This window comes from Pinus tabuliformis, chromosome 9 (assembly GCF_031772625.1).
Source record: "Pinus tabuliformis cultivar Carrire ecotype Pingquan chromosome 9, CPIR1, whole genome shotgun sequence".
NCBI lineage: Eukaryota > Viridiplantae > Streptophyta > Pinopsida > Pinales > Pinaceae > Pinus > Pinus tabuliformis.
Window position 1 is genome coordinate 497,846,950 of NC_142307.1, and position 22,951 is coordinate 497,869,900.

At 38.2% G+C, this 22,951-nt stretch overlaps 1 protein-coding gene and 1 long non-coding RNA gene across 6 annotated transcripts in view; both read right to left on the reverse strand.

Moving 5' to 3' along the window:
- The window catches only part of LOC149149391 (uncharacterized), a 210,659-nt gene that overhangs the window by 43,617 nt on the left and 144,091 nt on the right, over positions 1-22,951 (reverse strand). The window lies entirely within an intron of this gene.
- Positions 1-22,951, reverse strand: part of LOC149149392 (uncharacterized) — a 97,387-nt gene that overhangs the window by 41,798 nt on the left and 32,638 nt on the right. For 2 of the 5 annotated variants that reach the window (XR_016263404.1, XR_016263403.1), the window contains exon 3: positions 18,733-19,869. The exons of the other annotated variants lie outside the window; for them this stretch is intronic. The gene's annotated coding sequence lies outside the window, so the exon portion shown is untranslated. The remainder of the gene's footprint in view (positions 1-18,732; positions 19,870-22,951) is intronic. 5 annotated transcript variants of the gene reach the window in all.

Consider the following 22,951-nt stretch of genomic DNA (forward strand, 5'->3'; position numbering starts at 1 on the left):
TGGGAAGTACCTCTCATCTGGCCAAAGAGTTGGGAAAAGTGGATAGGGACCATAGCACTACAAATGGACAAATAGTGTATTGTCGTACTCCCTATGTCTAGGATGCATGGTATTCAACAACTTGATCTAAGATCAAATCCAACTAGGGTTCTACCCCTGAACTGACTTCAACCAGTGGAGAGTGGCAAGGTCTTGTGGCTCACTCTCAATTGATTCTTCTTCATCATTACATTAGTGTTCAGCAAAGTTGAGATGAGATGCAGAGACAATACATGATGACAGGATGGCATGATGATGGATGGATTGGCAAGTGGAATTCTCCCTAGTTAAAAGGGAGCGTTAAAATTGGCAACTAGGGCCAAATTCCACTTTGGACAGGTCATTTGATTGAGATGATTATTGCATTGAAATCCTCTTTTTGAGAGGACGAAAATCGACCTAAAGATCTTGGATAAGCATAAAATGTGTTTTTGAATTTGTGCCCACACCTGTACAAATTGCCAAGGTCGGCCACATCATCATGTAGGCTCATGAAGCCAAAGAGACATGTCACTTCACCCCCAACGACTTGTATAAATATGAGAGACCTCAAACCTCATTTGGCATCATCTCATCTCACGCATTCTTCTCTCTCCTCATTTGATTGGTTCGTACAACTATTGGGCAGTTAGATTCTCTCACACGTGGCAAGAAGGAGGACAAATTGTAGGGCAGAAATTTTAGAGTCTGTTGCAGGTTTGACCAACGTTGACTAGGGGTGTTTTGACCACATTTAACTGCGATTTTTAGCTAGAATTTCGATCTTTGGAGGCTACATCAGGTATTCTGGGCACATTGACCAGGGCTAACCACAGAGTTTGACCACAGAGTTGATCACAAAGTTTGAAAGTTGTTCTCATGATTGTTTTGGGTTGATTTTGACTACCTTAAAAGGTAGAGTGTGACTGGGTATGACTGAGCTACTTTGAGGACAGTTTTTTGATGCTTTGACGAGCGTTGACTTTCTACTTAGGGTTGTTGACTGCTGTAGAAAATTTCAGATTTGACAACACTGCTTTAATCATCATTTGGCAAGTCAATTTTGACTTTATTTTACTCCTCTGCTAAAAATTTGATTCGATGAAGAATCAGGCCTCTGGGGTTTTTCCCAGCATTCCCAATCTGGTGTTATCTTCTCCCTTACTGCTCATTGTTCATGTTCTATCTACACTGTCAATTTATTTTCAACAATTGCTATTGGAAAACTAAATGGAAATATTGGGCTGCTAAAGGAACATTGAAGTACTTAAGCAAGGAACATTCAAGTTCTTCACATTCTCAGCATTGTCTGTTAATAAGCAAGAAGCAGAGATCATTCACTCAGTAAAATAAGCCGAGTACAAGTACACTTAGTCTTTTTAGCATGGAGGGGAAGGAAGTTGATTGATAAGAGATATGGAGCAATACTCTGTGATAATCAAAGTTATATCACTCTTGAGAAATGTTTCATTATCGCAAAGCATATCTCTCAAGGATCATCTCCAAATATTGTGTGCCAAAGAGCCAGTAATACTACCATTTCTAGAAATTTCACCTTAGACCGAAGTAGTTTTGTCTACTTCAGAGATCGTTGGTTGCAGCCTTACTCAGAAGGTGTGTTGAAAATAGTAGCGGAAAGGTCTTTGACCCTTAGTCAAGAAAAACTCAATCATTCCTTCTTTAGGTGCATAAGTTCAAGGACGAGTTCATGGTCGCAACTTGCAAAGAAATTGGTTCAATGACAAGTGTTCAACAGTGTTCAAATTGTTCAGCTCGAGTTCCAGAAGTTCAGCTCGCTCGACAGCTCATCACAAGTTCGCTCTAAAAATTAACTCACCAATTTAACATCTTCAAAAGGATTGTTTTGGACGAAGGCACATCATTGTATCATAATGTTGAGTGCAGTTTGTGTGAGAAAGAGTTCGTTTAGCTGTTCGGAGAAACCTATGTGCAGTTTGTTCAGAGATTTTTCTTGTGAATGCGCTAGATTTAGGGAGAAATTCCTAAATAATAGGGGTCAAATCTGCGCTAGGAAATAGGGGGAAATAGGAGCCAAATTGCACAAGGAGAGAGGAGTTCAGAGTTCATAAATTATAATATATATGAATTTGTATATTTTTCAACTTTAAACAAGAAAACTAAAATATTTATGATTTAAACTTTAAATATTTAAACATGCACATCATTGAACATTCAACATTCACAATGAAATTTCAAAATTTCTAGTTAGATATCAAGTGCAAATTGGAGTTTACATATTAATAAGAATCATGATATATGTCCATCGCCATACTACATTCAAAATTTGTCTTAAGGCATCTCCAAACAAGAACTGGGAAATTTTAAAATACTAAAATAAAAGTATCTAATAGTGAACAATGGCTTCCTCAAGTGATGTCATCAACATCACTCAGATCTTTAGTTAGCATGCTCTCCAGGTAGGGATCACTCTCATCTTGAGGCTCTTGCTCATCCATAGCAACTGGAGGTAGCTCAATAAGGCCATCTAGTTGTATTTCCTCATCCACACACATAGCATCGTTTGTGTATTGGTCCCATCTCTTGAAAGGACCCTCGTATCCAGGGTCTTTTTGAGATATGAGACGAAGTGTGCTATGAACATACACTAAGTTCTCTGCCTTCTTTGAGCCTAACATATTTCTCTTTACTAAATGGATAAAGGCATAAGTACTCCAATTCCTCTCGCAAGATGAAGAACTAGCTACCTAGAATATTAGGGGAAGCCCATTAAATTAATTAAAAAATAAAATATAAAAACTAAAATGAACCAAAAAAAACCCAAAAGAACCTGATTTTGGGGTTCCAAGTACCCATCATTAAGGTTCTTCGTACTCGTCAAGACAAATGAACCCATTTTTTTTTAATGAAGAACCCGGTTCTTCATAGAAGAACTCAGTTCTTACGGGTTCTTCTCAGAAGCACCCGAGCCCGAATCCAGTACTTGGGGACGAGATCCCGGGACGAGTTCGAGAACCCCACCCCCGGGTTCAGGAACCCATGCAACATAGCACTTAATTCAATTTTGTTTCCTTCCCAAAAAAAAATTCAATAAGAGTTATTAATAATTAAAAGTTGTCGTCCCGAAAGATTGTAACCATTGGACTCCTAGTACAACATCAGCACCACCCACTGGAATGGAAAGCATTGGACTATTCAATACATATCTCCACATGGTTAGCTTGATATTATGGCACTTTCTTGAGCAATTTATAATTCCTCCATTTGCAACCATCACTTGACCCTCTCTGGTGTTGGATATAGAAAGCAATCCAATTCCTTGGTTATCTTACAATGAATAAAATTATGGGTACTACCCGAATCAATCAGAACTATCAACTTTTTCTTCTTGATATATCTTTCTATCTTGAGAATTTGAGTGGTAATTCTTGCCAATGCATTACAAGATATGGTAGGATTCATTTCTTTTTCCTTTGGGGTTGGTTCTTGGTTTATATCCTCTTCTTTTGATGTTTCTTATTTATTTTCTTCCTCATCTTCACAATCTATGTAAAATAATTTCTTCTCAATGCACTTATGACCTTTAATGTATTTGCTATCACAACTGTAACAAAGCCCTTTCGCTTTTTTTTTCTCCAATTGTTGTGGTGTCAACCTTGTAGGTTGTGAAAGGCTAGGAGCAACAACACTTCCATCTTTATAGTTGTGAGTGGTAGACTTCCTTGTTGCCATAATTTTGCTTTCAACTTTTCTTGTCACCCTGAATTCCTTCTCCAATGAATCTGGCTCCCAAAGGCGAACATCATGTTGGATGTTATCCTTCAAAGTCCCTATGAAGACATCAATCCTATGCTCCTCCCGAATATCAGTTACCATAATATTCAACTTTTGGAAGTCCTCAATGTGCTCCGCCATTGAATCCTTTTGTTGAGATTTATCAATTGGCTAAAAAAGGTGTTGCTCTTTGTATACTCATAATGCGATATCATTTCTTCCATAAAAATAAATCAAGTGACAAGTGGTTTACGAGAACAAAGCCATCGATACCATACAAATTGATTGGGTTCTAAATATAAAAAGCAATGCATACCTTTTGTGTGTGTTGCAAATCATGTGGATCAAAATATTGCTCCATTTATAGCATCCATGTTACCAGATCCTTGCCATCAAACTTCCTCATATCGATTTTTGAAATGTGGTAGCCTCTTCAACTCAAAATCACAATCTCTGAAATCGTGATTAGCATTCCTTTTGTTCTCGTCATGAGTTTCATGGAATACTTTTCGCCATTAGCAAGCATTTCTTGTAGCAACTTTGTCAAACTTTCCTTCAAACCTTCCATGCCTGCCTTCCAACCATCCATCTTAGCTTTCATGCCTGCTTTTAATCCATCCTTCAAACATTCCATGTCTATGTTTAATCTATCCTTCAAACCTTCCATGTTTGATTTTAAACCATTCTTCAAACCATCCATCTTAGCTTCCTTCCATTTCATTTTTTCTTACTTTTTGTGAGAGCGAAATTTGTTGTACTTGGTCGCATAATTTTGATATATCATGTTGTATTTATTCCTCTTCTACATGCGTCATAGCAGAGCTTTCTGGTTGCTTACTAGGTGTGTCCATTTTCTTTAGGCATTTTGGAATCAAACAACGATACCTATGCTTCATTATGCCCTTTGAATCACTTCAAGTTGATTGATTTTCCAGACCAAAAGTTATGCAAATTTTTAAAAAATACACACGTTTTTTTTACTTTTCAGGAGTTCGATATTGAAATTATTTTATCTCTGTGATTTCAAAACCTCCAAGGTCTAAAATGTCAACCTGTGGTAGCCCTCTAAGTCTTCTTTCCAATGCCACAAATCTGACCAAGATTAATTCATCATGAAAAATTTATGTCCAATATCCCACGATGACTTGACTATAGATTGCTTCAGTAGAGCAAACTTGTACAAAGTGCCATGTGTCTTTGTTTTCACCTTCGGCCCTGAAAATGATACATGAAAAACTACAGTCTGTGAACTTTCAGTCACTTTTTATGAAATTCAAATCTAATGCTCAGAGCGAAATTTATGACGATTTTACCAAGGTCACATGTTTAAGATTGAACTCTAGACCCTGCAAAAACCCTAACCTCTTCAGACCATATCTCAAAAAAATATAGCGAACCAAGATCTGAAATTTTTACACGAAGTTCACCAAGATTTCGACTCCATGGGGTCAGAATTTTAGATTTCGGAGCCTTGTAGACAAAAAGTTATAGCAAAAATATCAAGATGATCTATTCGAAGCTCACAAAATAGAAGAAAAGATAAATCAACGACTTGAGAAATAGCCTCTTCAAGGCGGAAACCTCCTTTACATCACATAAATGAACAATTCTTGGATGATTCAAATCACAAGATCTCCTTGGTATATAAGGAGTCTAAGGGGTCACAATATAATTAGAACATACATAACAATAATACTGTAAGGGCACAACAATAACAATAGTGGGTTTCTATGGGGCACAACAATAATAATATGGGGGCTACATGAATAATATTGGGACCTAACATACTAATTCACCCCCCTCTCAGTATTTCCAACAATTGGTATCGGAGTCGGTCCTTCTTTGAAGCTTAACCACTTGAAGGCAGATTCGTAGCATTCAGGGTTGATTGGTGGCGACTGCAGTTGAAGATAAGTTGGTTGTTGATCCCAAAGAAGATGTTAATTCGCTCATAGACAAACTTCAAAAAGTGGAACAGGAGAGGGATTTGAACAGATTTTTGTATAATAAGCTTCATGCAGAACATGAACAACTGGAAAAGGAGAATATGAAGCATTACAATAATTGAAGATGCTTCGTAGTTGAAATCACCCAGCTATAAGATCAAATAAAGAAACAACAAATGCCAGAAAAAGATTGTGAACTTGATGAAGCAAAGAAGGAATTGGATCACCTCAAAAGCATGGTGCAAGAGGCAAACAATAGGGAAAGCACTTCGACAAACTAGCTCAAGGAGAAGCAAAAATCAAATAAGTGGAATAATTACGATAAAGAACATGGAAAGCAAATCACTACCTTGAAGAGGTCAAAAGGACTAAAAAAGTCTTAGGAATTAATAAAAAACAGATTATTATTCCAAGCCGACAGTATGTGGTTCCCTAAAAAAAAAAAATTCCTCATTATTATTTATTCTCAAAATTTTCTCTTCTTCTATCATCATTCTAAATATCCTGATGATGGATCCCATTTGGGATTTGAAACGTTGGTATAAAAATGTTCATACTGTGGATTCTCCGGTTATTGATTCAAAAGATGCAAACCACAGATCTCTTCAATCCAAAGTCTTAGGAAATCAAATGAAGCAGAGGGAAAAGGATTGCATGAAACATGAACAGGAAATCGTCACCTTGAGAGGAAAAGTGGACAAGCTAAATAAAAAATTGAGGAGCTCATAGGTCTTGGATGACATTCTCAATTGCCAAAGATCACCACTTATCAAGACAAATCTTGGATATGTTGGTGAGTCCTCATGTTGCAAGGATGAAGATTCCAAAGATGAAGAGAAGTCACATGACGCAAATAGAGAGAAGACTCATGAAGAAAATCCTCATGCCAAAGATAAAGAGAAGCCACATGTCAAAAAAGAAAAGAAGCCTCATAAAAGGAAACCTCATGCCAAAAATGAAGAGAATCCCAAAGTCAAAGTTTTGGACAAATCAACCAACACTAAAAGTCGATGGACCAATGCCTCAAGAAGTCAAGATGATGCATTCAAGATGTCAAATCATAGAAGAGAGGTCAAAATTGGAGAGCAACAAAGCCTTGGATATTCTCAAGGATGAGACACCTTTAAAAGATTATCACCCTATACACCTAGCGATGCAGGCACATTTCATGGTCATCGTTATGCATGTTCTAACTATGGACGTAGAGCTGGAGAGAGCAGGCAATATATCAAGAGTAATGATAGAGGGTTTTATCAAAGCCCTTGAAGCATATTTATTGGAAGGCAAGACAGAGTCCCATATGCCTATGACAGCAAAAGCTACAACACTTTTACTCCCCTATTCAGACAAAATATTGAGTGTTGTGTGTTAACCACACGTGTCATCTCCCTCGAGATTGAGAGTAAAAGGTAGAATAGTCAGAAATTTATAAAAGTCATCATCATCATGCAGCTTCCATCTTTTCATTGTAATCCCAAATTTTGCAGCCCTATGGGCCTTTACTGTAAAAATGATTCTAGTATATCTATGAAGCCATGTAAAACATCTAGGTAAGCCTTTGATTCTTAACAAAGAGTTTCCCTCTAGGGAGTTTTTTTCTCCATTAATTATTTGTGTTTTTTAACTACAAATAATTAGTAGAGTTTTTCTCCCACACATGCCCCAAAGCTAGAGTGGGGCACAACGGTAAGGTCTTAGGTGAGTCCTAGTGTTATCAAGTCTATGTAAATTATCATACTAGATCATCTATCAAGTGACACAGAATATGGTTGTGTCTAGCAGTTTATTTTTAATTGTAAAATTTCCCCTTCTGATAATATGTCTATGTAATATTTGATGTAAAGAAGTGTTGTCTATAGAAGTTATAGGGGGTATGAGTACTTGGTTTTACACTTCAACTCCTAAACTTTCTATCTAAACACATTTTTCAGTGTGGAAAACATGTGTAAAACCCCTCTGGAGTCATTTATTTTAATTCCAGCAAAAAATGGCAAAATAATTAGCTAGAAATTTGTTAAAAAAATTATTAAGATGAGAGAAAATTAAATTCTCTCCAAGTGGAAAAATTATAAAAATTATTGAGGACCTTTCCCAAAAAAAATCGCTAGGCCGAAAAAATAATTTCCCAAGGCAAAATCGAAATTTTTATCCTAGAGGTTATTTTCAATGAGACGGTTTCGAAAGAAAAAAAAAGATTTTCGAAGATTTCCTAGTGGTCCAAAACCGCCCAGACGTCAAAAAAGATTGGTCCATCCAGCACACCAATCAAGGAAGTCAAATTTTTCTAGAGATTTGTGAAGTAGTAATCAAGGGTTTGAAATTTTTTGAAGAGGATCAAGCCACCGATCAAGAAAACTAGTTGTTTTTCCACTTGGAGGGGCCTCATGCTCTCATTTTTTCTATAGAAGGAAGTTATTGCTCCTCACTGTATGAATCAGAAAATCATTATTGACCTCTGAGTCACGCTCTATTGGTCTGTAATACCTTTTTTTCGTAAAGAATAATGAAGTCTCAGCGTTTATTCATGGTGGTTTTCCTGTTTTGCTTCTTGTGGTAATGTTTTTCGGAATCATGTTCTTAATGCTCTACTGAATTAAAAGTTGTTAATTCATTAGTCAGTGTTGGACTAACTATTTGCACAGGTATCTTGCATTAGTTATTGGGTTTAGAGAATCATTCTAATTCAATTGATCTAGCAAGTTTCTCTAGATATTGGGATTTATTGTGTTATCTAACCTCTATTGATTTAACTACTTGATCTTAAGTGCGTAGAGAGCATTCTAGTATTCAGATCTTAGGCATGAGGGGGAGTCTTTGGTTGGACTAGCCAACTACCAATACAGGAAAGTTTAAGATCCCATTTTGTTAAATTTCAAAGACTTATCTGACAATTGTTTTGCAGAGATCTTGGCTATTGGTCATCAATTTAATATTATCTCATCAATCTCTATTTATTTGTGCATTAACTAAATAGATCTGCTAATAAGAGTTGTTATATGCTAATCAAGGAATCCTCATTCCTTGAACTAGCCATTGTAAATTTTGTAGACGAATTTTTGTAAATATCTTCTCTAACCCTTGTATATATTTTCTATTTTGTATATATTCATTGGGGTTTTAGCTTGATTTTCTTGCAGATCTAAAGGAAGGCACGAGGGTTTTTCTCTTGATTTTGTTTGCACGTAGATCTATCTCAAAGATCAAGGAAAAATCGATTTTTAGAAGGCTCTAGCCCTCACCTAGACTAGACGACTAGGGTTTCTAGCTCAACGACTTGTCTTTTGGGCGGTTGTCTAACCTTTTGGCTTCTTTCTTCAAGGCTGCAAGGATTTAGGACTCTTCTAGGCCTCTCGAAGGGTTCGATTCACCATTTTGTGGCTTCTGTTAAACTCACATGGACAGCAAGAGAGATATAAAAGATAAAACATGCAAATGCAATTTTATTAACAAGAGATTTACATTTATAGTACATTATGTGACTCTTGGGTTTCAGATCCCAAGGTCTCTTGGACTGCTTTGGTCTATTCGGCTTCCACACTAACCCATTTAGGATTAGGTGTCCAACATTCCCCCCCCCCCCCTTAATCTGAAGGGTTATGTATGAGTCCAAGAAGAGAGCTGTAATACAAAATGTGCAAAAAAATGCATGGCAGCACTAGGCTGAATGTGCTCTCTGAAATGTTGGTATAAAGGGCGGTGGTTTAAGGATGACCACCAACAATGGAACTCTTAGTGCAGTTCTCGAAACTCTTCCAAAACTAGCAAGAAACTGAAGTTTTCTGCTAGAGGAAGTGATCCTATTGTTTTAAAGAGGGAAACCTTCAACCATAAAAGGGAGGTCTCACCCCGCATAAAAGGTAAAACTTCAACCTGAAAAGGGAAGTCTCAACCTGTGATGGTTTAAGGATGACCAACAACTCTGGAATGCTTAATGCAATTCCTGGAACTCTTCCAAAGCTGGCAAGAAGCTGGTGTCTTTTGCTAGAGGAAGTGTTCTCAATTATGTTCCTGGAATTCTTCCAAAGCTGGCAAGAAATTGAAGTCTTCTGCTAGAGGAAGTGTCCCAGATTGCCAACTGAAGGCATGTTCAGGGGCATCTTTGTCTCTGGCTACAATTCTGAAACTGGTGTGGCAGGTTGTGGCTCAGGCTCGCTTGATGTGACTTTGAAGCTTGTAGATGACCATCATTTCCCCCCCTGTCAGATACAAGGTGAGATGATGGAGGAAACTCGACTGCAAGATTGTTCAATATTCTGGAACAAGTTCTGACATGAGTTTGGAATATCTTCTTGGTTGTTGATGCCCATTGCTAAGAAGCGATCCATCCAAGATGAATCTTTGTTCTTGCAGGACATTTGTTTTTGAAGCATCTGTGTGAAGAATGGCTGGTTTTATGACAGTGCTTACATGGATGAAGATCAAAACAGTGATCTTTCAAATGGCCAACTCGGTCACAGTGTTGGCATTTTACAATCTGTGGTTGTTGTTGTTTCTGTGGAAGAGGAGTAGAATCTGGAACAGCTGAAGCTGAACTATCATGAGGAGCAGGTGAACTATCATGAATGAATCCGGCACTCTGAAATTGAATGGGCTTGGCATAGTCTGGAATATGAAAGGACAAGTCCTTGTCATATCCGAGACCAGTTCTGTGCTTGTTGTGGACAAGCCATTCCCAAGGTCTGATGATGGGCTTGGGAAGTGCAGACTGAGTTTCTGCATCTGCATGTACAGCTGTTGCTTTATTGGGCATTGGATCTGAATGAACTTGCTGCTTATGGGAGTCTATTTCACTGTTCTGAACAAAAACAGGTTCAGAATGATGACTCCTTTGTTTTAGTTCTTCTTGCTGAAGCTGAGATTCAAGCTCCAAAAATTCTACCTTTTCTTGTGTATACTGTAGATAGGTTTTAATATCACAGAGAGTGTTCTTGCTGATTTTCACTGTATCATGATCAGTAGAATGCATCAAAGTTTTAATACTTCAGTAATTTTAGCCATATTCTCCATTGTCAAAATTACACCTTTTAAAAACTGATCATAATTATGAACAAATGAATAAGCAGCACACACTCACAATACTATGTCAAGAATCATTTCCTTATCGCTGGAAATTTAGAACTGTTATGATTGAAATGAGACAGGAGTTATCAACACACATACCATGCACGAATACAGAGACCAAGAGTGATAGAGAGAGTCCAAATACAACAGTCTTTGTGCAAACCATCAATCCAATGTTTATAAACTCGAGTTGGTTTATTGAAGATGAAATGTGAATGGCACACGCGCTAGGTCACTGAAGTGAAACTACATCTATTGCATCTGGAAGCCCCTCAATCAAAGCATACATCCATTCAATCGCCATGGCCACGACTGACTCACTGATCCCTGGTATTATTGACCACGTTATGGAAGATGAAATAATTCCGCTCTTGCCGTGTCACATCAGACCGCTTCTGAAGGTCTTGAACAAAGATTGGAGGAAATCATTAGATGCTACTGGAGTACCATTAAACGAAAATGGAAAATGCATATCTAGAGTAACCTGTTTGAGGCAGCCGCTGAAATTCCATTTTGCAATAGAATACTTTGAAAACAATGCTAGGTTACGGTACAGGAGATTTAGTCTAATAGTGCCCTACAGTGACCATGTCGTGAAACTTTTCGATGGGGAATGGAGAAACGTCGCCCCAGTTCCTGGACGCTGGCCGTACATATGTAAAAGTCCCTTTCACATAACGGTTTTAGGAGTAGTTGACGGAAGGTTGTATCTTGGTCAAGGGCTAGAAGGCCGAAATCATATCACTAGAATTATTGTGTTAGACATTGGCGCAGGTTTATGGTAATGACAGGAAGTATGTGATACTTATCCTCCTATTACATATGATATTCCAATGCATATATGGAAAACGGTGTTAGAAATATAATGCTACGAAATCCAGAAGTCATATATACAAATATTCAGCAGATCCATGGCTTCAGACGGCGATCATAAGAAGCAACAGCTCAGACTATTTGGAGTGGATCTCACCCAACACTACACGAATTTCAGCCGCAACGACCGTAACGTGGTGCCGCAGTTAGTGGCTTCTGCTTCCAAGAACGCAAGGACCGCTCCGTGCCCTCAAGGCTGTGTCTTTCGTTGTCGTTATTGCTCAAAAGTGTTCCACAGTTCTAAGGCACTGGGAGGACATCAGAATGCCCATATCAATAACCGAACTGCAAGCAAGTCGAATCCAGTTTTGACGGCTTTCAATATCCTCCTGTCGAAGGGCAGCAGCCTAGTAATTCTTTATTTGCTTCCAGTGGCACAGATTCTCACAATTTTGAGTTGCAGAGAGTGTACCTATCAATTTATAATCAGCGTCACTTTGAAATAGCGAACACTTCCTCTTTGTAACAGCGAAAACACAAAATAATGTACCATATACAGTCGCAACAATTACACTGAGGGCCACGTTGTATGGCAGAACAGGTGGCTACAATGACCCACGCAATGTGAAATCCTTCACAGAGATATAATGTTGATGAAGGGGCATGGACGCTGTCAATCGAAATTCACAAATCACTTTCTTCTCAACAAAGTGTTTGAGTAGGAGATGAAGGGAGCTCAAGAAAGCAGAGAAAACGCAAAAACTTAATCCACCATAAACACTAGATGGATTCTATTTCAAAATCGCAAAGCTGGCGAACAAAGATAGAAATAAGAGAGAGTGTCACTCCATTAATGACCAGTCAGCTTCAAGGTTGTGCGAGAATTACACCACAACTCCATTACCAATTCCATTTTGCACAGTAACTCTCCACTCGCACTCGGCATATTTAAAGAGAGATAGTGGGCAACTTTTCCTTTTGGCAAAGTCTGGTAGTCCTGTATTCGTAAATTGGCATGTAACTCTGGTTCTTTCATATTCTTATTGGGCCGACCATGGCTAATAGTAAGACTCTGGTGATTACCCCCATCATTCTCCAGAAGCGGAAATTCAAGCCATCGGATCATGATATTGTCTGGCCTCCCACCGTTATAATTCAGAACACGAGGCTCGCGAAGAATCAAGATAGTCGATGGACTGGCCTCTGTGTCTTTTATTTTGCCTCAGTTGTATTTCCCTCTGAGAAACGTGATAATGAAATATCATTGTTCACGGTGCAATCACGTAGTGAATTGCTTGACACGTTTTGCTTTTGTTTTCCTCAGTTTTCATGAAAGTTATAGCTCCTTAGTCAACTTAATTATGTGCAGCATTACCATCCTCACCGTAACACAGAATATGAAAATAATGCAAGCATCTAGTAACTTTAGTTATGCATTCCAGTACTCAGCAAGATCAACAAGTGTTGAAATATTAGAACAAATATAAACAAACAATAGATGTTCCGAGTGTAGTCAAAGGCACTGAAACAAAATTCACTCTGTTGTTGCTAAGAATATTTTGCCCATAGATTTTCTTGACAGTTGGCCCTGGTTATTTGGCTCAGCTTTTCGATTCATAGACACATCCTCAATACGACGCAAATTTAATCCTAAAATTGGCACACAGTCCCAGCAAATGAAGTTACGGCAACAATGTGAGCTAGCGCAAGGGAGATTCTGCCTTTCAGTGTCTCTTCAGTGCTCACGGTCATCACAAAAGAAAATAATAGTAGGAGGGGACACGATTTTCTGTTGTTGTCCCTTCAAATGCACCAGCGGCAAGAAGAATGAGCTCACGATCATCACAAAATTAGAGAATAATTTACCTTCAGTACTCAATGCATCCTTCAGCTGAGAAAATTGTCTCTACACTTATGCTTAACTCGTCCTCTTCAAGGGTCTCGAGCTATGCTACAGCAGCCTTACTTTCCTTTCAAATTCACCTTCTTTCTTGAGAGTTGTAATGTCAGGTTCACTACGCTTCCGCCCAACGATTCTATGCACCAGGCCAATGCAACGGACAGGCCAGCATCATGATTATAGGAGTTATGATTATTGCGGGAGTAGAGTGTGGAGGAGGGTCAACATATGACCGGTGCTTGCATTGTTTAAAACAACATTGAACACAGGATTAGGTGGTTTGGATAATGCCAACCGAGAGCTGATATACAGTGCTAATAACTTGTAGTGGATTCAAACAATGTCAGCGTATCACAAAAAAGGCGTGGTATGGAATATCCCGGAAGTCCACCAGCATACAATATTTGGAGCGATACAAGAATGCACAGCCTTCAATTAAGCGCAGAGAAGTAATGCAGCCAGAAGATTCAGCACAGAATATGTGGCAGGAAAACAGGAGTTACAGAGAATATAAAACGTCTATGACACTCACACAGTGTTTGCAGCAGGTCTTTTAACAGAGGGCCTTCATCATAGAGATTCGACGCGGGAGCTGAGCAGTCATCATAGAGATTCAACGCTCCAGTTCTGGAAGACCAAGAGACGTTACACTCGTAAAAAACGTGCCAACAATGATAAGTCAGAGGTGTGTTCTTGCTAGGGCAGCAGAGATGGCAGGTCTAAACAAGGAGCATTTTTAGAAGGCAGGTGAATAAAAATGGCGCTGGGAAATAACAGGTTGCAGCTAAAATTTAGCTGAGAAAATATTCATGACAAAATATTCATGAAATGCAGAATAGATGGCTGAAATGATCTGCACATAAAGGCCATAAGACAAATGGCTCACATTAATTATGCAGGTCAGGAATACGCCTGCTCTGATACCATGTTAAACTCACATGGACAGCAAGAGAGATATAAAAGATAAAACATGCAATGCAATTTTATTAACAAGAGATTTACATTTATAGTACATTATGTGACTCTGGGGTTTCAGATCCCAAGGTCTCTTGGACTGCTTTGGTCTATTCAGCTTCCACACTAACCCATTTAGGATTAGGTGTCCAACAGCTTCATCTCTTCAACGAAAATATTTTGAGGGAGCCACTAGGGTTTAAGGTCCTTTCACTTCAGAATTTGATTTTTTGGCAAGGGTTTTGATTTTAAAGATTTTGGAAATAATTTTCTAATTATTTCTCGATTTTTCATTTAAATCTTGACTCGGGTTTCGATTTTGCAGGCTCATAAACACATCTTGTGGCTCAAGTTCAAATCCTATACCTTCCTTTGGCTAGCCACTAGCTTCTTTGTCCATTTCTAGCCTAGCTGCAGCCTCTTGGAGCCAACACCGTCCTGAGGAAGCTAGGAGTAGGGTTTTGGTTCTTTGGTATCTTGGGACAAGGGTTTCGTCTTGTTTATTTTTAGCAAGTGCATTCCCATCTACAGCGGCCTTATTACATGAGACCTTTTCATACTAGCATTATTCAAGGACAAATCTGAAAAAATAACTGTCTATTTGACCCTTTTTTTAACATAGAATAGAGACCTTGCTTAAGGCTTGTCTCTACCATGAATAAGAGGCCTAAATAATTAGCGGACCAAGCAATTGATTCCATTCAATCTGAAGCTTAAAGAAACTTGGACGCAAAGACAATGATGTGAGTTATTCTGGAACATGTTTAATTATAAACAAACCCTGATCTGGAGTAGCTTCTATAGTTTTCAGCCCTCCTTAGGGCATCACTCTGAGGAAATTCTATGACAGATCGAACTATTTTCTTGACAATTTTGAGGCTCTGACCTGTTAGGATTTCCAATGCACCTACGGTTCTATTTTGGTGTAAGAATAGCACTCGACCTAATCTGGTTCTTTTGGAGGCGTAGTTCAGGGTGCCTGTATATCTAAAATTTGTAAACCTAGTGCAAAATTCTTAAGAGACCTATGCTCATTCTAAAGAATATTTATGCGGCCCAAGGAATACTTGATCCAGTTTCGGCTCTTTGGGAAAGCTTTAGCACTGGTTAGGGTTAGTTTGTCATTATAGACTTAACACAAATAGAGGAAGAGGTTCAAAAATGTTTAGATATTCCACGGCACCTGCGGTCATCATGTTGCTTTTATTGCACTATTATGGTTGGTAAATGGTGGATCTTTGAAGCAAAAAACTAAAGCAGTCCAAGACGTATCATTCTTGTAGTGGATGAATTTTGTACCTCTGAAGTATTCGTCCTATTATGAAGAAATTATAGTAGTGTTGTTTGAATGCTCCTCACCTAGATCCAAGATCCATTCTCAGTGATCCTTATGCCTGACGGATATCTCTTGCAAATCATCATTTAAGTGCTTCTTGGCATAACTCTTGGTTGCAATCACTATTTTTGGTATCAATCGTTCGTGATCAGTACACAGAAGTATTCAGCCTAGTGTGTGCCTACAACTCCAAATCAAGCCGACCTTATTTTAAGAAACTAAACTCACTACAGTGACATTGAAGTGATGTGAATTGTTGATGTGCTCAAGAACTATTAAAATTGGCAACTAGGGCAAAACTCCATGTGGGTCAGCTTATTTATGGCAGCTGATATTTTCATTGGATCCCTCTCGTCAAGAGGTGTAGGATTGATCTAAAGATCATCTGATTTCGATAAGTATTTACGGAGATATGAATTTATTTTGATTATGGAATTATTATCAAGCCGACCAGCAACTTGAGTAGGCTCAGAAGCCTAATAGACGTGTCCATTCATCATCCACGTTTTAGTATAAATTGGTGAGGACATGAAGTCATTTTAAGCTATGTATTCTTGAGGTGATCTCCTCTCCACGTCTTGGGTTTTTGGAGAAGGAGAGAACAAAAGAATACGATCGCCTATAAGGAGCCCTAGCTGCAGATGATGCCCTAACCCTATCTACTGTAAATGGAGACATATACGCAAGCATATAAGGATGATCTACTTGTCCAAAAGTCTGGTACGCTTGCCCTAAATCTAAACACAGCTATGGAGTAGAAGCCTATATGCCGCAAGAAGAAGGCTCATCATTCGGTCTACCATGGATGCAATGGAGACACCTAAAACATAGTCAAAAGGAGACACCTAACACGCAATCAAAGGAGACCTATTCTCGCAGTTATAGAAGAAACAGAACTTCGCATTCCTCTCTGAGATTTCCACGTGAATCTTGTACAAGAATACGCTATACTGGAAGGAAAAAACTCACATAAAGGGAGGAATAGAACTCGGGTTCTATGTATGAAGATGGGTGCAGGGATCCGCAATCAAGAAGGGACAAATCTCAATTTTGTCTCTCTGGAATTTCACGTGTATAAGAAGCAGTCCGCATTATGCTAGGGCATCACTTTGTCTGTCCTCATTATCACAAAAAATGTCTGGTCTTGAGTTCGGTTAAAAGGCAGACTCATGCGAAGAAAGTTAACCATTGTATCGAGGGTTTAGGAGGGCTAGAAGAGTCCTAAACCCTTCTCATGTATAAAGATGCAGATCTGGAATAGGGATTGTTCTAGGCCTAAAGAACTCAGTCATTGGATAGCTCCCAGCACAACAAAGAAGAAGAAGACCTTGAAGAGCAAATCAGTATCATCTTCAGGTTTTCTAAGCAGTCCATTCTAGGAAGCAAATTTCATTGTATCAAGACAGCGTTGAGGAGATACACCAGACAATGTATGAATTCAGATTGATGTAGGTGACAACATGACTAAAGAAGGACTGTGTAGATTCTGGAACTACAGCCTAGCTGCTTTGCTAGGCTGCAAGCCATAGCAAGCAGCTAAGGCTGATGTGCATATGGCTATATGATGAAGCAGCAAGAAGTTATAACAGCGGCATGATGGGCATGTTAGTAATGGGCAGCATCATGATGAATGAGATCATGAGCATGGGCAACATGATGATGAATGAGATCATGAGCATTGGCAACATGATGATGAATGAGATCATGGCCATGGGCAGCATCATGATGAATGAGATCATGAGCATGGGCAGCTTGATGATGAATAAGACCATGGAAGATGCAGCATGATGAGCAGCTCAGTCATCAAGGTTCAACACATGTGACACTACAGCAAGGTGTCACACAGTAATGTGCAGCAAATGAACGAGAGGCAGCACTATGATAGGTGAAGGAACCACCTTAGAGAATCAGTTGAAGCAATATGTCTTCAACTGATCTCTGCAGATATCAAAAGTCAAAGTGTTGACTTCTACTGTAAATGTACTATCTCTCTCATTTTCTCTCCTGAACTTTGAAGAACATAAAAGAAGAATTGATCAAGGGTTTCCCCACATTGTGGGGTTTGTCCCTGGCTGGCGCCACATCTTGTGTCCTCTTGTCTTGGCTTGTCTTCTGCGATTTATATTTCTGTTCTATCTACAGTTTACTTTAATGCTGATGTGATTGCTAATCTGGAAAAGATATTGGAAAATTAAAATAAATTGCTCTAGCATAGAACATACCTAAATTTAACATGGTATCGGCGTTGAGGTGAAGACAATAACAATGTAAACTTTGAAACGGGAACTGATACTGTTACCCGTTTTGTAGAGGTGGCAAAAAAATGACCCGATTTTCAAAAGTGTTGATGCAGAATACACATGTTTTTTTAAGAACATGCTTTTTGGAACTTTAATTTTTTTCATGTGCATTAAGTGGGTGAGGCTCGGTGAATGGTAGTGATTTTCATCCTGATTTTAAAAAGTGTGTATTCTGCATCACACCCTTTTTTTAAAAGACATATTTTTTGACTTTAAATTTTCTAGTGTGTGAAATGTAAAAATTATTTTCTAAATTTGATAGTTTTTGAAGTCGTCATTGTATTCATATTTTCTTGTTCTCTATCTTAATTTATTTTTTTTTTGTGGGCTTTTTATTGTTTTGCGTTTTTAAATTATAAAGTCGATAGTTTGAATTTTAGATAATCTACATATTTAGACATCTTTTCAACCCCATTAATTAATTTTTCAATCCACATGAAATAATTGTTTCTAAAAAACAACATTTTTTAACAATGGACATAAAAAATAACCATTTTTAACATAAATATAACAAAAAAACTAAACGTTTTGATAATTTTTTGCTAGAATTAACATGTCAAAATCACAATTTTTATACAAAAATATTAACTAAAAATGGTCAAATAATAGTTTTTTTTATGAATTTCATGTCAAAAAGATAATAATACCTACTTTTTTTTCAAAAAAAAATGATTAACTTAAAAATCAATGGGAAAATCACAGTTGTGCTCTCCCCCGCCCACCCCTCCACCGCCACCGCCACCGCCCACCCCTCCACCGCCTTTTTGGAAAACGATGGCACCTCAGCACGAATTGCTCTTCTGCTTCTCTTTCGATTTCCCTTTCGTAGACTGTAAGCGGAATATTTTCTTCGATCGCTTCATCATTCAGATTCTGCATCCAACGATCACGGAAACGCCGTTCAATATCCTGCAAGGGTATTATCAATTTACTCTGCTTACAGCTAACGTCACTCGGGGTGAGTTCTTTTCGAAACAAGAACTTTGCTCCAATTTCCATTATCTCGAGGTGAGGCTGTAGAATCAGCTGGGCTCTTGTGAGGATGCAGAAGTGCAAGCTACTTCGTCAATCCTCGTCAGGTTGAACGTGAACAAATCTGTTGAATCCAAAACAGATTTCACCCCGACCCTCACCAAACAAATGCCAACAGAGACGAGATGAAGAGATCAAAACCCCAGGCAAATATTTATCGCAGAGCTGGGCAGCAAGAAAAATCGATCACCGTCCACGTATGTAAGCGGAAACCATTTCTTCCTTGAAGATATGTACGTGGACGGTGATCGATTTTTCTTGCTGCCCAGCTCTGCGATAAATATCTGCCAGGGGTTTTGACCTCTTCATCTCGTCTCTGTTGGCATTTGTTTGGTGAGGGTCGGGGTGAAATCTGTTTTGGATTCAACAGATTTGTTCACGTTCAACCTGACGAGGATTGACGAAGTAGCCTGCACTTCTGCATCTTCACAAGAGCCGAGCTGATTCTACAGCCTCACCCCGAGATAATGGAAATTGGAGCAAAGTTCTTGTTTCGAAAAGAACTCACCCCGAGTGACGTTAGCTGTAAGCAGAGTAAATTGATAATACCCTTGCAGGATATTGAACGGCGTTTCCGTGATCGTTGGATGCAGAATCTGAATGATGAAGCGATCGAAGAAAATATTCCGCTTACAGTCTACGACAGGGAAATCGAAAGAGAAGCAGAAGAGCAATTCGTGCTGAGGTGCCATCGTTTTCGCTTGTTCCATCTTTTTTACTTGTTCAGTCGTTAAATTCACACATGGAAGATGGAACCTACAAGGAACACAATGAAAATATAAAACATATGGAAAGCCAAAAGCACCACTTATTAGCATAATATAGTAAATCCATCAAATAGCTAAAAAAAGGGCCTAATTAGGTAATAGAGAGCATAAAAATTGACAAGAATTTAAGGACACAAATAGAAACAAAAAATAAATTAAGTTCATCATAGAAATGCAAGATAACGTAGAAGCTAGTTTATGATAACAACTGCAACACAACAAAACTTCCATAGTTGTTAACGTTAATTGTGATACAAATATGGCCTTTGACAATATGATATTATAGTATAACATTCATGGATCTCTAAGCATCCTACTATACACATTTCTAGAAAATAGACAAGTAATTTGCAATGTAAAAGAAATTTAAATCTTCAAACCAAATGATAATTTGAATGCATTGTTCATTAAATCTACAAAAATTTCCCTTTATATGAGATGTAACAAGAAAAGAAAGCCATTCCAGTGTACTGTCTACGGTATAGCAAGGACTTTATTTGAAGAAAGAAAAACAATATGATCTTTCAACAATGTTACAATGACAAGGAGATTGTAATCTCATGAGTTACGACTACATTCACATTGAAGTTCTAAGTCTCTCCTCATTTAAATGAGGAGATATTTAATATTTAGTAATCAACTCCACTATTACAAATAGGCAACGTAAAATACCAATTAGGTTGATACTAATGATTGGGTGAACCTAGAACTACATGACCATCCAAAATCTCTCCCCAAACAAAATGCTTGCCTCCTCTTTGAAATAAAACTTAGGTGTTTGTTACCTATTGTCGCTCAGATTGTACAGGCACTCCAACAATAACTCATGGCAAGGGTTGTCACTTTGATCCCTGCCCTCTCTGTTCTAGCTGTCTTCCAACAACATGCTATGGGGGGTAGTCCCTATGGAAGATGGAAATGCAAGACTTATTTGAAACCAACAAGTCTGGCAAACGCGATTGAATGGCCTAGCCACTTGGTTGATTATAGCAAGTTAAAAAGATTAGATTGAATTATTTATGAGACCATTGCCTTATGGAGTCAACTACTTCCTCTAGATCAATTGAAAACCAGGTGACCAAATAAACAACCGCTGCTTAAATGCTTAGCTATCCTATATGACATGCAAAATCTGAAATCTATGTGAAATGCATGATCTTGGTTTATTTTGATTAAATGCCTAACTAAATATATCCCTTCTTTAGGCTAGTCTCAAAAGTAGGTGGTAGAAAAAAGTCAAGGTGAAGCAAGCAAAGGGTTGGTTAACGATACCTCTCCTTGAAATCTAACGTACCCGGTGTCTCCGGCACTACAGAGACTGTGGCTCTGACAACTGCAAGGTCACTGTTTTAACCACTAGCGAGGGTCTATTCTTCTCAAGCTACAAGATGAAGTGTGGCCCTATCTTTCTATCAACCAAGCTTAGGCTTAAAGGTAAGTTGATAAATGCAAATCTATGCCTAGAATGCAATGCAAGATGCTTGAGTGATCTTGAGTTAAGATTGTTTACGACTTTAAGTACTCAGTTATAATTATCTTATGACAAAAAGTACTTAACAATGAATTAAGAAACAATCTTAAACACAAGGTAAAGTGTCAGTTTTATTAGTGCCCACAAGAAGTAAAGATGACCAAGGGATAATTGTTCAAAATGACATTGATGCTCTTCACAACGATCTACCAATATGTGAAAAATAAAATTTGTCATCCACAATAGATCTTAACCATGAAATAATAATGAATGATAGCGAGTAAAAGAGACTAGAGCACTTAGTATCACGAACAATTAACTAAGGTTCTTATCAGCACTTAGATGAGATAACACAAGAATAAATTGCTCAAGAAATAGACAATTAGATGATTAATGTTATCTCAACAAGATAATGCCAAAATTCTAATTAGATCTTCAATGCTAAGAGATGCCAATATCTAATCAATTTGAGCAATATTAACCATTCAACAAGATCTTGGGTTTTAGACTTGTATGCTTATGTGAGTGAGGACATTTGGTGCAAATTGAAACTTTGAAGCTTATGAAACTCACAAGAGACAAGAATGTATTAGTATTCTCATTAGCAATGGTATACTTCACCAATCATCAAATTACTTTAGGAAATTTAATGTCAACAATGTAGACAATATAAACAATCATCTTCACAATGAGCAAAGTTGTTATGACAGCGGTATGTAACCTTATGTAAAATGTGCCAAAACGGTCCCAAAGCTATATCTTTCTTTAGATTAAATTAGAGCACTTTGTGGGGATGCAAAGAGTGAGAGAATTCCTATGAATGCAAGCATGCAAGAGATGAAGGAGGCAACCAAGGGAAGCCTAGAAGGCATCCCTAACAGACTCCTTTGCCAACACAAGATTTTACCAATGATGCAAGAGACAAATGCTTATGCCACTGTTATATATCAGCAGTGTGACAGTCCCCCAATTTTATGAAATTTTCCTAAAACAATGAATACCCAATTATTTCCAATGATTTATCAATGTGTTACACAACTTATGAGTTGGTGTTTTTTTCCACTTAAATGAGTTATATATGTTGGACATTAGATAAACCAATGCTCCCCATGTGTTTTGCTACATGGACTAACCGCCTCTCGTGGATCCTTATCTCTAGCGATGCGGTTGTTGACTAACACTTGCAGGTTTTGGTCTAACGGCAATCGTGATTCCCAACATGTGGTATCAGAGCGTAGGTCACAAGTTCGATACACACCCCGCTCATGCTGGGGGGGAGATTGTTGGACATTGGATAAACCAACGCTCCCTCTGTGTTTCGGGACATGGACTAACCGCCTCTCATGGATCCTTATCTCTGGCGATGTGATCGTTGACTAACACTTGTGGGTTTTCGTCTAATAATAATCGTGATATATCATTGCTACCAAATGTTTAGATGGTTGTAAGTGAATAGTGAGGAAGCAAGAGTTTAGAAGACAAACCAATAGGCCTTAGACCTAGAAGATGACTAGAAGATTTTGTCCAAAAAATTTTCCAATGAGATGGTCACCTGCAACCAAAAATTTTTGACCCAAAATACCTACAAAAACACCAAGTG